Source organism: Cricetulus griseus, chromosome 7, assembly GCF_003668045.3.
Source record: "Cricetulus griseus strain 17A/GY chromosome 7, alternate assembly CriGri-PICRH-1.0, whole genome shotgun sequence".
Taxonomy (NCBI): Eukaryota; Metazoa; Chordata; class Mammalia; order Rodentia; family Cricetidae; genus Cricetulus; species Cricetulus griseus.
In genome coordinates this window covers 26,044,649-26,060,597 of record NC_048600.1, presented here as the reverse complement: position 1 = coordinate 26,060,597, position 15,949 = coordinate 26,044,649, and positions in this window count along the sequence as shown.

Here is a 15,949-nt window from a genome sequence, read left to right as displayed (position 1 = left end):
CTTACCCCATCCCTGGGACGTGTGCTGCTTTTGTTTTATATTCCCTTGGCTCAGGCTCAGGATGGAGACTGGATCAAAGGCTTTCTTGTTTTTTTCCTGCTCTGATCGCCTTTACCCCACAGGCCATCATCAACCTATTTAGGAGTTTCTTCAAGGTCAGCCACATCACTTAGTACCAGTCTTCTTCTGCATCCCCTTTGCTGTTTTTTTTAAGCCTGAGTTGTTGCTTTACTCCTGTGTGTCCCCTCCCACATCCACTGCTACCATCATGTGCTCCACTCCCACCTTCATTACATTATGGGAAACAGACAAATGAATTCTCTAGAGCACTGAAAGAGAAGAGAGCCTAGAGAGGTCATGTAGTAAGGCAGGCCATCATGACTTTGACCCAGTGACAAGAATCTAGATGACAGCTGGGCGTTGGTAGTGCACCCGGGAGGCAGAGGCAGGCAGATCTCTGTGAGTTCAAGGCCAACCTGATCTACAAAGTGAGGTCCAAAACAACCTCCAAAGCAATACAGAGAAACCCTGTCTTGGAAAAAAAAAAAAAGAATCTAGATGACAACCTTGAGAGATACTGGTGTTGAAGTGGAAATAAAAGCAAATGGTGACATTGCCCCAATGGAAGCCCTGTGAACGCCCATGAAACCCCTGGGAAAACCTAGCGTTCTTGTTGTCTCGGGCAAAAACCACAGTGGATGAAGACCCTGAGTTTAATCCCTGGTCCTAACCCAAACAACAAAACAAAACACATTTAATATGTGGGTGGAGATAAGGTTTCTGTCTAAACCACTCAGCAATGTGAAGGTTCTATATAGAAATGAAATAAAATTCTAGAAAAACAAGGCTTCATTTTTCATGTGCCAGAGTTGGGCAGCTGAGATTCTGTAACCATGGCACAGGATGAGGGCAAAGGTGACAGGAAACCACCATGTAAACTCCCTGATGTGGTCTCTGCCATGAAATGAGTGCAAGATAGATCATTGTTGGATACCTTCCATTTCCTCTGGTCTGCTCTTGGAGCTTACGCACAAGCTCCTGGCTGTGGGAAGCTGACCTCACTGATTCAAAGCAACTGGCTTCCAGTTACTTTCAGCTAATGGGAGGCACCAACAGGAAGTGGGAGGGGTGAGAGGAAGGAAACTAACTGTTCCTTGCTCTTCTCCCAGCTCCTCCCCTAGTGGTCCTGGCCTATAGGCAGCACTCTAACAGGGAGTGGGTCTAGACCCTGTCCTCTCTTTTGGCTCCCCCAGGCACGTGGGTAGCAAGGGCTTTTTCCTGTTTCTTCTGGCCGACCCATCACTGCCCCTGCATGGGTGCCCTTAACTCTAGCCGCACTTTTGTAGAGTTCCTTCATCACTCTCCTGGAGATGACAGTAATGGCTGTGATGGTGATGGTATTGGTGGTGGGTATGACAGTTGTGGGTATGGTGGCTGTGGTGTGGATGTGGTGATCAATCTCCTCTTTATAGAGTGCCATGGTTGCCTGCTGGGGTGCTCATGGCACAATTGTTCCTCGTATTTACTTAGTTTGAAAATCCAGCCTGCTTTTCCTGCTGACCCCTACATAGCCAAAAACCCTTTTCTGAGTCTTGCTTTCTTCATTCCATGTCCATGAATACCCAGTGTGAAAATCAAAGGAGTGAATATTTATGAAAAAAACTCTGGGAAAAAACACACACTAATGACTCCACTACTCGCATTATTAAAAGCAACAACAGTAATAAGATTCTCCCAGGTTCATAGATCCCTCAGCCCCAGCCCTACCCCCACCAACAACATCACAGCAGTGACTCAGTCTTTGCTCATTGGCAAAACCATTGTTTTTTGTGCGTTTTTTACTCCCGAGAAGTCCTGCACCACTGTAAGACGAAGCTATGTGATCAGACATAGCACAAAATCCTCAGAGGTATTGCTACCATGCTCTGATAAATGCCACAGAGACACTTGTCTGCTGCAGTCCCTCTCAACAGCCTTTGTCATGCATGGGTCTTTTGCACTGTTTGCAGCACAGGGGACAGCTGAGAACCAGCCTGTAACCATGTGTGTTAGTTAGGGTTTTTTGCTTGTTTTTAAATGATTTGTTTATTTTTAATTTATGTGTATGTCTTAGGGTTGCTGTTGCTATGATGAAATACCACAACCAAAAGCAACTTGGGGAGGAAACTGTTTATTTGGCTTATGCTTCCACATCACTGTTTATCATCAAAAGAAGTCAGGACAGAAACTCACACAGGGTAGGATCTAGAATCACTTGGGCACTAGGTCTCTGTTAAGGATTAGCTTGATTATGCTAATTGATTGAGGTTGGAAGATCCACCCACTGTGGGTGGTGCCATTCTCTATGAGAATCTGGCCTGTATAAATGGAGAAAGGGACCTGAGCAGTAGCAGGCATTCATCACTCTCTGCTTCCTGTTGTGGATGTGGTGTGAAGACCTGCTTCAAAATCCTGCTCTATAGACTTCCCTGGCAGTCAGAAAGAAGCCCTTTCTCCCTTGAGTTTGTTTGTCAGAGTATTTTATCACAGCGACTGGAAAGGAGACCAAGACAAACATATACAGTCTAGTTTAGAAATCTAACCCCTCATTAATGACACCATACCTACGGGAAAGTCTCGAGATGTGGTTGACATTTTAAACATGGGCCAACTGCACACTGGGAAATGGCTGAATCAACTATAATCAGACATGTGGTATCGAGCATCGGGGCTAGATAGATTGGAAGCTGTGTAGGGTTTGGAGTGGGGTGGGCAGAGGAAAGGAACGTAGGTGGAACAACAGTGTGGGAATGCTAGGAAAGTTCTGGAACTGCCTGACTGTTGGTGGTGGTCACCAGATGGGTCATAAATGAAAACCTCCCTGAAGCTTTCACTCTTGAGAACCCCTGGGCCGAGCTTCACTTTCTGTCCATCTCTCTTCTCAGGACTCCTGCCACCGACTTAAGTTATGGGAAAGGAGCATGGGACTACGGCCTTCCGGAAGCTTCCAAATTTAAACCAACCCAGCAGACATGAGACAGAACCGCCTATAGAGAATTGTATTATAGCCAAGTGCCAGAGTATATATTTATCTGTGCCTGAGATTCCCATCTCTTTTTAAAGAAAGAACCACACACTTGGGGGGGGGAAATGAAGTGGAAAAAAATGTACTATTGAACAAATATTCAGGATGATTGCTCAGAGTGTATGAAACGATGAGCTGGGTTGAGTTCAAAACAAAAAAAAAGCTGCCCGTGGTGAATTGTCAGCCTGCTATATTTGGGGGTCCAAATCCAGGGCCCCGCCAACTGAGTTCACATAGTCTTACTGTTTTCCCATTTCTATTTATAATTCCGTACACATTCATACACAAAAAATGCAGGGGACATTGGACTTCACTTTAAAATGACTAGAATGTTCTGAATGTATCAGGTTACAGCACTCAGGAGCCTTTTTGTCGCCTGCGATTAGCCTCCTTTACTGGAGAAGGGATTAATCATGTGTGGGGGGGTGGGGTAGCAGGATCCTTTGGGAATTTGGAAGTATGTAAACAACTTTTCTTTATTTCCTTTTTAAAATGTCACTCGGGGCTGGAGAGATGGCTCGTTTGCTGAAGTGCTTTTTATACAGTCATGAAGACCCAAGTTCAGTACGAGAACCCACATAAAAGGACTGGGCTTGGTGCAAGGTTGTCATCCCAGCATTGGAGGGACAGAGACAAGGGGATGCCTAGGATCACTGAGTAGCAGACTAGTCCAATCAGCAAGTTCCTGGCCAGTAAGAAACCCCGTCACAAAAACCAAGGCAGACAGAGCCTGAGGAACAATGTCTGTGGTTGACCTCTGGCTTCCACTTGTATGAACACACACATGCACTTGACCTCACCTTGACACGTGAAAGAACACATACACCACACACACACACACACACACACACACACACACACACACACACACACACTGTGATTTACTCCAACAAAACTTGATTGAACATTGGCCACGTGGAAGCTCCATTTGAAACCTAGATATGATGACAAAAGGCTCGTCTCCTAAGGGACTGAATGGTCTCCTGAGCGAAGTACAGATACTAAAACAAAATAACCTGACAGGGAGGATCAGAGTCTTAGTGGAGGAGCTGGCCAATGCATTCAGCACATGAAGAGGGAGGGGGCAAGATGGATGTTCAGTTGTTGCATCTCAACATCTATTCTGTCCAACTGTGCCTGTTTATTTAGGGACCACTTGGTGCTAGAGCAATAGGTTCTCCCTCCCAGCTGGTTTGGGTGTTCAGAGCACTGTGTCCCTTCTGAGCACAGATGATTGATTCAAAAGTGACTGTACCTTCCAAGCAGTACTAATTGGAGTGAAGATCAAGGTTTCTGACGTGGGGGCAATGAGGGTGGGGAGCCATTTGTTAATGAGGTAAAACAGGCTTCCAATGTGCAGAGTGTGAATGAAGACATAGCAGCTAGTCCCTGAGCCATCAGACAATCCCTTACCTAACTTTTCTGCTTCTTGTTCTTTTGGGCCATGACTCAAGAAACCCTCCTATTGTTTGAGTTGGCTCTTTCAGTACTTCTAACCCAAAGCGTCTTTGCTCATGTAGATGGTTAACATTATTAACTTGACAGGATCTAGAATCATCCGGGAGACAAGGCTCTGGGTGTGTTTGGGAGGTAATTCCTAGATCGGGTTAGCTAAGTGGGAAGACCCACCCTAAATATGGGTAACTCCATTTTATGGGCTGGGGACCCAGACTGCATTAAAAAGGAGAAGGCCACCTTAAATGAAATTATGACATGAGCACTCCATGGTGTGGTTAAAGAGAAGGTTTTTGTTATAGAGATGAGGGTGAGTACAGCCAGAGGCATCTGGAAGAATCCAGAGCAGGGAGAGAAAGAAGACTAAACATGGCCATGAGAGGAGAGGCTGGGAAGGGAGTGAGAAAAGAAGATAAGAGAGAGCAAAGAGGAGAGCGGGCCAAGAGAGGGGACCACAAGCCAAGAGAGTACGTGGCCAAATGGCAGGGTTATATAGGAATGGAAGTCTGGAAGAAGGGAAGCCCATGAGCTGGAGTTCAGGGTAGGGACCGGGTGTGAAGAGCTGAGAGGAGCCACAGGCACTGAATGAGCCTGGAGGCCAGCAGACACTCAGCATGCTAATAGGTACCTCAGCCATTTTTTTTTTTTTTTTTTTTTTTTTTTTTTTTTTTTTTAGACCTGATACAGGTGAGTACCAGTGTTCATATCTCTCCATTTCCCGACTGTGGACAGAGTGAGACCCAGTGGCTTCACACTCCTGCCTCCATGACTGTACCCTCCAACTATAAGGCAAAACAAACTCTCCTGGCTTAACTTGTTTTTGTCAGGAATGTTGTAGCAGCCATGGGAAAGGTATTCATTTCAGAGATACAGAATGGAGCCAAGTATACTTCCTGCAGAAGGTAGTGTGGCATCTAAAACCTGAAAGTGAATAAGATGTGGACCTGAGAAATAAGGACAGGGATGTCCTTGGGGCTGAAGCCTATTGCAGCTCAGCTCTAGAAAGACTGGGTTGGGTCAGGTCAGGCTGAGTGGTGGAGAATACCCAGGGAAGGCGGTACTAAGTGAGTGTCTGTATTTGGGGTGCAATGGGTGTGAGTGAATGTATGTGGGTGTACTGGGTGTTGAGACGTTTGCCTCAGATTTCCTCTCAGGTCCAGGAGTTCATTCTGTGTGTCATATTTGCTGTTCAGAGGTCTATGTGCCAAGGTGTGGCTCAACTGTGAGAAAAAGCCAGGATGTTCAGGTGAGAATTAAGCTAGTCTCTGAGGACTGTCATAATGAATTACCACAAACTAGTTGACTTAGAACAAACATTTATAGCTGAGCCGGGCAGTGGTGGTGCATGCCTTTAATCCCAGCACTTGGGAGGCAGATCTCTGTTAGTCGGAGGCCAGCCTGGTCTACAGAGTGAGTTCCAGGACAGTCAGGACTATCTAGAGAAACCCTGTCTCAAAAACAAAACAAAACAACAGCAAAACAACAACAAAAACAAAACCTCCAAGCCAGACACGGGAAGCCATAGTGTGAGCAAGGCTAGCTTCCCTCTCAGTACTCCTAAGGCTGGCACAGGATGACTCTGAGAACCAGGTATCTTGGACCACATAGTGAGACTTTATCTCAAAATAAAATTTTAAAAGAGCCAAGATTGTGTCTCAGTAGAAGCATACTTGCCTAGCTCATGTGAGGCCGTGAGCAACACCCCAACTTTAGGAAGGAACAATAGCTAACTGGTACCCTACAATTTGTACCAGTCCCCCACTGAGGCCTTGGGCAGGCATTGATTCACACTCATTCTACCTCTGAACCACACACAGCCCTTCCCTGTTTTGTACGTGTACTGTCTGTGTGTTTGCACATGTGTGCATGTTGTGTGGAGGCCAGAGGTTGATGTTGGGGGTTCTTCCTTGGTCTCTCCTACCTTTTCATTTTAATATTATGGTTTTTTTGGACAGGTGTTTTTGACTGCATGTATATCTGCATGCCATGTACATATCTGGTGTCAGAGGAGGCCAAAAGAGGTTTCCTGGAACTGGAGTCACAGATGGTTGTAAAAGGCGAAAGATTTATACGATCTGAAAAGAAACCAGAGTATAAGTCACAGATAGTTGTGAGTTACTATATGGGTGCTCAGAATTGAACCTGGGTCCTCTGAAAGAGGAGCCAGTGCTCTTAACTGCTGAAGCATCTCTCCAGCCCCTCTACCTTATTTTTTGAGACCTGGCCTCTTAGTTAAACTGGAACTTCCCAATTGACCTGAGTGGCTGGCTAATGATCTCCAGGGGTCCTCCTGCTGTCTCTGGCTTTTTATGTGGATTTTCAGGCTCTGACCCCAGGTCATCATGCTTGCTGTGAGCCAGGTACTCTACAGCATAGGGCATCCCTACAGTCCTGAGACTCACTGTCTTAATAAGAGGAATAACTGACGTACTTGCTCAGAGTTTCTCCTTTGAGTCTGGGCTTTGAACTTGACATTTGACTTGGTAAGGCTTTGGAAGCGAAGAAGATAAGGGGCAGGACTGCTTCTCTTTGAGGTCAAAGTGAAGCAGGATGCTTGGGGAGGGCCAGAGCTGAGACACAGGGGTACTTTTTTTTTTTTTTTTTAACACCCAACCCGTGTTTTCTTGCTCTTTTGTTGGCGTAGAAGGAAAAATATCAAAAGCAGCATGAAAGTTCAGCAAACCACCTTTAGTGCCTGGCAAGCAGAGAAAGCCAAGTTAAAACAGACACAGAGAAACTCCATGCACAGGAAGTCCGAAGCCCTAGATAGACCCCTGAATTTACAAGTTTTGCTTTCAACTATTTTTAGCAATATAGTATTGGGAAAGATTTGAGCCCAAAGGAGACTAGTGTGGTGCCTTCTGGGCATTTGTTTCTGGGGTGAGCAACGGCCTGGCAGTGGTGGGGCACATGAAAAGCAAAGGCTTGGAAGGGAGACAGGGTCCAATTTGTCAGTCTAAGCAAATTAGTGACTCAGCTGTTGACAAGGGCCCAGGAGAAGCCTTTTAGATGAGTCATCATAGATCATTCTCGAAAAGCAAACGTTTCAACTTTGCAACTCAAAAGCCATGTTGGGACCTGATTTCTGTTGGAGATTGACTTTTTAGCCCAGGCTAACACCTATCTCGCTATGTAGCTGTGGATAACCTTGAGGCATATACCACCATACCTGATTTATGTAGTGCTTGGGCATAAACTCAGGGTGCCAGCTAGACTATCAACTGGGTTGTATCACCATGACTTTATAAGGTTCTAGAAACTACCCCAAATCTATTACCTTCCTCCCAAGTGATAGTACATTTGTGTCTGCTGTTCTGTGTGTATTCCTGGTGGTTGGATTTTAAGAAAACTACTTAATTGTTGGATTGTTTTTCTAGGATTTTTTTTTTTGTTATTTTTCTCTGTGCCTCAGTGTGTGCATCCCTACAGAGGCCAGGAGATGTCATTGGATCCTCCAGGGTGACAGGTTCACTGCCTGATTTGGGTTCTGGGAGTTGAACTGGAGTCCTCTCAAAGAGTAGCAAGCACTTCTAACTTCTGAAATATCTCTCCAGCCCCAGGAGTTGGATCTGGATTCTTGTTTTAAGCTAGTGTGCCCTTTTATTTTGAGTGCTAAGACTAGTGACATTTAGGGCTGTCACCGAGAGTGCTTTGTTAATTCTTGTAATTTTGATACTTGTTTTAGTCCATTAAAAAAGATAGCTGTGAATCCTTCTCCAAATGAGTTCTTTGGTGCACAGATCAGAGAACAATAGTGGGGAGTTGATCATTGTTTCCATCACGGAGGTCCCAGGGAATCAAACTCAGGCCAGCATGACTGGCAGCTCTGCCAACTTTGGTAGTTTGAATGTAATTGGCCCCCATAAACACATAAAGAGTGGTACTATCAGGAGGTGTGGCCTTGTTGGAGGAAGTGTGTCACTGTGAAGGTGGGCTTTGAGGTCTCCTATGCTCCAGCTATGACTAGTGTCTCAGACCACTTCCTGTTGCCTTTGGCTCCTTCTCCAGCACCATGTTCCACCATGATGATAATGGACTAAACCTCTGAAACTGTAAGTCAGTCCCAATTAAATGTTTTCCTTTATAAGAGTTGCCACAGTCATGGTGTCTCTTCACAGCAATAGAAACCCTAACTAAGACACCAACTGAGCCATTTCATTGGCCCTCCAAATGTCTAGATTCATAGCTCAGATTGGAAGAATGGAGCTCAGTGTGTTATGATGGATCTTGAGGAAACAGGCTGCCAGTGATGGCAGCAGGAAGAGGTGGGCAAGCCCTAGAGCTACAGTGTTGAGTGGTGATTGTCCCAGCATGGTCTTAGTATCATGATCCATATTTTTCTGTTCACCTGTCAGCAGGAACAAAGGAGCCTCAGGCAAAAGGAGGAATTAGAATCAGTGGGCCAGGCAAGCAGTTCCAAGAGGTTTGGGAATGGATTAAAGGTTGGAATATGCCTATGATTCCGTAAGGACGCTGTGAAAACAAGAGAATGACTACCTGCCGATGTCCATGGCTTAACCCAAATGGCACACATTTATCTACATGCAGACTTCCCTCAAAAAGCTGTGGGGCAGCCGGGCGTTGGTAGCACACACCTTTAATCCCAGCACTCGGGAGGCAGAGGCAGGTGGATCTCTGTGAGGCCAACCTGGTCTCCAGAGCGAGTGCCAGGATAGGCTCCAAAGCTACACAGAGAAACCCTGTCTCAAAAACAAAACAAAACAAAACAAAACAAAACAAGCTGTGGGTCAGGGCTAGAGAGACAACTCAGGGGTTCAGACCACTTGCTCTTGCAGAGGACCCAGGACTGATAACCAGCACCCACTATGACACCAGTTCCAGGAAATCCCACCCTCTCTTCTGACCTCTGCAGGGACCAGGATTGCACATGGTGCATAGACATATGGGCAGACAAAATATCCATATACATAAAATAAAATAAATAGTCATCCACTGGGGAATGAATCGTCCTTGGTGCTCAAGTTTCTTTTACTAGATGGCATAAGATTCACTTATAAACTACAATCATTCTTCCATATACTTTACGTCTGTTAGTATTCAGGAATCTGCACTGGCCTGTCCTTGGGGTTCTGACAGGATATGCCCTCAGCCAGCCACTAAGAGCACCACCTGTGCACATTCACTGTGTTCCCTTTTAAAAGGGTCCTGCCCACCTCCCATCCTTCTCTTTCTTTCTTTCCCCCTGTCTGTCTGTTCCCTTCCTCTCTCTTTTCTCTCTCTCCCCCTTTTCCTCTCTCCTGCTGTTCCATCCCTGGAAGCTGGTCTTCCCCCCTCCCCTCTTTCAATCCCTTTCAATAATAATAATAATAATAATAATAATAATAATAATAAACCCTCTGCTTTGAACCCTGTCTCATGGCATCTTTCTCTCCCATGCTGATTTTCTTAAATTACAACAGCATCATGTCCAGGTTATTTATAGTCCCTAACACCTAATGTTATATATTACAGTTATTATGAGGCCTTTTCTAGCTTAACGATAAGAAAAAAAATCTATATAGAGAGAGCACAATCAAAAATGCCCTCTGCCAGCTCCCTCCCTACCTCCCACTTCAATTTTCAATTCAAGATGGGTTGAATCCTTTGATGTAGAAAACAGAGTAACTGACACGATATTCTCCTTTTAAGTATACAGGAAAAAATTGCTTTCTTCCTCTTTATGCTCAATTTCCTGTGAATCCTCTTCCTTTGCTGGTGGGGGACACAGGTGACATGTACTTTGGGAAGCCAAGCAACCTTGATTTCCTGCATGTTTCCTGAACTCATCAGCGCTTTGGGATTATATGTCAACATTTCATACTGGACTGATCTGCTACTTTGATTCTCTCCACTGCTGAATTTGGTTCTACTGAAACTAAACCCACTTTCTGACAGTCAGCCAGAAGATTTTGAGATTCCAGAACCGAAGAAATGAGTTGCTGGTCAAGAACCAGCTGTATTAACCTTGGCTTAGGACATCCATGGCCATTAAGGGGCTCGAGGGCAGGTGAACATACTCACCTGTCCATTCCTTCCCTCGAGCATTTTCACTGGTGTAATAACACGAGAAGTTTGCTTTCTGCTGCTCTGATAAACACCATGACCAATTTGGGGAAGGAAGGGCTTATTTCATTTACAGGTTACAGCCTATCATTAAGGGAAGCTAATGCAAGAGCTCAAGGCAGAAACCTGGAGGCAGGAGCTGATGCAGAGGCCATGAAGAAATGCTTCTTACTTGCTTGCTCCCCAAGGCTTGCTCAGTTTGCTTTCTTATAGAACCCAGGACCACCAGCCCAGGGATGACTCCACCCTCAAAGGGCTGGGCTCTTCCCCATCAACCACTAATTAAGAAAATTCCCTGTAGGCTTGCCTGCGATCTGAGTTTATGAAAGCATTTTCTTAATTGAGATTCCCTCCTCTCAAATGGCTTTAACTGGAGTCAAGTTAACATAAAACTGTGGTGATAGATTGTGATCTAACAAATAAAGCTTGCCTGAAGATCAGAGTGCAAAGCTAACCATACTACTTAGCCATAAAGGCCAGGCAGTGGTGGCATACACTTTTTAATCACAGCACTTGGGAGACAGAGGCAGATGGATATCTGTTAGTTCAAGGCCACCTTGAGCTACACGAAATGATCCACTCCAAAAGAGAAACAGTGCTCACACAAAGATGATCTCAGCACTTGGGATCCCATGCCTTTAATCCCAGAATCAGAGAGGAATAGAAGGTCAGGAGAAGACAGAGCTCATCGCCATATTAAGTTTGGTGGACAGCAGTGCAGTCTCAGTGAGTCTGAAGAGCAGAGCTGTCGGGAGCAGTCTGAAGTTCGGTGGATTGCCTGAGCATTGATAGAGGTGAGAACTCTAGTGGCTGGCCGCTTTGCTTCTCTGATCATCAGCTTTAACCCCAATATCTGTGTCTGGGTTTTGATTATTTGTGCTACATGAAACTGTCCTGCACAGCAGGGCACAGGCAAGCTGCTCACCTCATGGTGAACCAAACCTTCAAAGTCATATTCCGGGACCTCCTCCCTGAACCAGGCTATACTTCCTACATTGTTCCTTCACTCCTCAACAATACCATGAAATTATGAATTAATCCATGGGTTAATCTATTGATGAAATCAGAGCCCTCAGGATTCAATGACTCCCCAAAGTCCATCATTTGGCAGCCAAGTCTTTAACACAAGGAGAGCCTCCATGGGACATTGTAGTTTCAAGCCAAGACACCCAGCTCCAGCAATGTAAATAAAGGGCCAGGAGGACAATTTGTATTTTCTTTAGTATTTGGAGATCTAAACAAGAAAGACTACATTGTGTGGTGTGTGCTCATTTGCATGAAGCAAAGTTCTGAGCTTCTCTCAGCAAGCCCAGTTTCCATGTGGGGATGAGAACCAGCATGTGCTCTTCCAGGAAGAGGCTTGACACTATTTCTTTAACATTTAAATAATTTGGAGCCTTGGTCATGTCTTTAGACGTGGTTGAAAGGGCTGTCCAAATCTGTAATGAGGAGAAAAATGGTCCCAGAGTTAGATAAAGTCCTGTCTTATACAGACTGTATAAACCCAATTTGATCACTTAAGATTTTGAGTCCTAAGATCTGATAGGGGATGTTCTTCTGTACATATGTTTCTCTTATTGGTTGATGAATAAAACACTGTTGGTCAATAAGGCAGGGAGATAGGCGGGTCTAGGAGAAGAGGAGAATTCTGGAAAATGTAGACAGAAACAGTCGCCACGTATGCTGCCAAAGAAGTAACAGGTCCTGACCCTTCTCCGGTACGATAAGACCACAAGGAAATACTTAGATAGATTAATAGGAATGGCTTAATAATTATGACAGAGCTAGCCAATAAGAAGCCCTAGTCATCGGTGAACAGATTTGTAACTACTATAGCCATCTGTGTGTTTGAGGCCAAATGGCTTCAGGAAGCTACAGCAACAAGAAACATTGAATATCCAGCATGGTGGCCCACACCTTTAATCCCAGCACTTGGGAGGTAGAGTCAGGCGGATCTCTGTGAGTTTGAGGCCAGCCTGGTCTACAGAGTGAGTTCCAGAACAGCCAACGCTACACAGAAAAACCCTGTTTCAAAAACCAAAAACTTGAAAAAAAAAAAGAGAATCTTTTAATTTCTTTGGATTAAGAAAACATCTTGGCTGATTAAAAAATTCAGTGACCTCATAATACCCTCTACTTGAAGAAATAGCCATTTCTGGGCTTGGGTTTGCTGAGAGTATCCAGAATGGATGCCTGCCATCAGCGCCCGCTACAGGGCTTGGCCCTTCCTGGACATTCCTGGAGGTCCACTGTGAAATGCATTCTGGAGAGACTCTGCCGGTAGTTTGCAGAAGACATGCTGTGACTGCCTAGAAGTGATGCACCATTCTGCCAGGGACTGCCAGTCCTGAGGACTGAAGCTGCACATCTGGCACATCCATGGCAGTAGTTCAAAGAAACAGAGTCAAGCAGGGACTCTTGAGGCCTCACAGCCAGTGCTGGCTAGTGTTGATTGTCAACTTGACAAAGTGATCTACAATGACCCAGTGAGATGGGTCTCTGGACATGTCTGTGGGTGGTTATTTTGACTATGTTAATTTATATGGGAAGAACCATCTTAACTGTGAATGGAACCATCCCTGGGCAAGGGGATCCTGGACTGTATAGGAAAAAGTTAACTGAGCACTTGCAAGCATTTGTCCCTCTCTTTCCTTCCTTCCCTCCCTCCCTCCCTTCCTTCATCCTTCCTCACCCTCTCTTTTTTTCTGTCAGGGTCTTTCTATGTAGTCCTGGCTGGTCTAGAACTCACCATGCAGACCTGGATGGTCTTGAGCTCAGAGAGATCCACTTGCCTCTGCCTCCAGTGTGTTGGGGTTAAAGGCGTGCGCCACCACACCCAGCTCTCCCCCATTTTCTGATTGTGGGTTTGATGTGACAGGTGCTTCGAGCCCCTCCTGCTTTGACTTCCTCAGCATGATGGACAGACTGTACCTTGATCTGTGATCTACAATAAACCCTTTCTCTCCCAAATTGCTTTATCACAGCAACAGGAAAGGAAACCAGTGTATTCCCGGCATGAAAATATTAAAAAATATGATTTTCCTCTTCTCTGTGAGTTGTGTAGCCCTTCATCATAGGTGAAATCACCTCGACACAAGCCCTGTGCTAAAATCATGGGTGTCCTTGTCAAAGTCTGTCTAATAAATTTTGCACTGTCCCATTGTTCTTTTTTTCTCATGTCTATTTAATGTGTGTATGTGTGTGAGACAGAGAGACAGAGACATACACAGAGACACACAGAGATAGATAGATAGAGATAGAGAGAGAGAGAGAAAGAGAGAGAGAAAGTGAGCAAGTGAATGTTTACTAGTACCATGTTACACATGTTGAGGTCAAAGGATATGGTGTTTTGAAAGAAAATGGTTCCTATAGGAGTGGCTCTATTAGGAGGTGTGGTTTTGTTGGAGTAGGTGTGGCCTTGTTGGAAGAAGTGTGTCACTGTTGGGGGGGGCTTTGGGGGGAGCAAAGGTCTTCTATGCTCAAGCTGCTCCCAGTGTGGAACACAGACTCCTCCTTCGGATCAAGAAGGATCCTCAGCTCCTTCTCTAGCACCATGTCTGCCTGCATGCCGCCATGTCCCACTATGGATAATGGGCTAAACCTCTGAAACCATAAGCCAGCCCAATTAAATGTTTTCCTTTATAAGAATCACTGTGGTAATGGTGTCCCTTCACAGCAATAGAAACCCTAAGACAGTGGACAATTTGGGGTTTCCCCCTTCTACCATGTAGGTTATGGGGGTCGAATTCAGTTTGTCAGGCTTAACAGCAAACACCTTTTATTGCTGAGCCATCTCACTGACCTGACTTGCCCTGAGTTTTATATGCTATTGAACTCATCCATTCAATAAACATTGTGACACACATGATGATGTGGTACAGTCTCTGCATAACAGAGGTTGTTTTAGGCTTCCTAGATAAAGCTAGAGACCAAGCAGACTGAGACCATATCTCCATGAACCTTAAGAAGCAGAGTGATGAGAAATAAAGCAAGTTTCAATGCAGGGCTATTTCTCAAGTCCCGTAAAAATAGAGTTTTAAAAAGTGATGAAGTTGGGGAGTAGCTCAGTAGATGAAGTGCCCACTACACAAGTATAAGGATTTGAGTTCAGTCCCTAATACCATGCAAAAGCCAGGTACAATTTCCACTAGTAATCACAGTGCTGAGAAGGTGGGGGCAGGTAGATCAGATCTGGGGGCTTGCAAAATATCTAACATAGCTGTGCCTTGGAGCCCCATCTCAGTGGGAGACTCTCTCAATATACAAGGTGGAGACATCCTGAGGAATGATACCTGAGGTCCAGGAGGACCTCTGCAGGACAACTTACATGGACGCCCACACACATGCACATGTACTCATGTAACTGCCCTATATATACTTGTGCAACTGTATAACACACTTATATTGTGTGTGTGTGTGTGTATCTCAAAGTCATTAAAGGTAAAATAACATTGATTTTAGAATTTTGCCCTTGGTGTATCCAGTATTTTCATTTGCACAGCAGCACAAAATGAAAACACCAGACATTTTATGTAAGACAGAATTCAAGTCTACATTGGGGCATTTTATTTTTCCTTTTATACATTCAGCTCATCTATGGGAAATGCTGATGGAAGGAATGCTGTCAATGTTTGTATAGCCCAGGTTGTGGTTACATGAGGGTGTAGCACATGACCCTCACAGGAAAGGGAGGGCCATTAGGAAACAGAAACTCTCCCTTTCAGACTTGTCCATTTTATGCAGCCGTGACAGAAATTTCTAGAAGAGAGTGCTGATATCACTGCCAAGTTGTAGCTGCATAAACATATGTCAAACAAGCTGTTTTTCAGGAGACAGCTCATACCCTGGTGTCACTGTGCACAGTGAGCTACTAAAGATACCACAGGGCTCAGTGTTGACGTCAAGCGGATATGAGACACTCCGCAGCTGATTGCTCCGAGTCCCAAATTGGAAACATGAGCTTGCCCACAGAAGATAGCCCAACTCCTCTTGACAAACGAATCCTCAAATGCTCCTCACGGTCATTTGTTTGGAAGAGCTCTGTGACTCTTTATTGCCCCAGCTGCTGTGTTAGGTAGCTTCTCAGAGGAGGATGAAAAAACAAAAACAGGAATGAGATCCCTGCAACCTGACAAAGGACAGAATCAAGAGGAACCTTTCCTAACGCTGGCCCCAAAGAAAAGGGACAAGCGGGTCCACTGCTGGCAGAGACGGTTCCCAAAACAGCAGCCACGTTTTCAGTAAAGTGGCTGTGCTGGGTTATTTTTAGAACAAAATGTAATGAATGGCATATGCATAACATGACCTCTGGGACTCATGCTAATGTCTGCCCTTCTTTAGCCTTTGTCCCAATTTCTCTAACTTTTA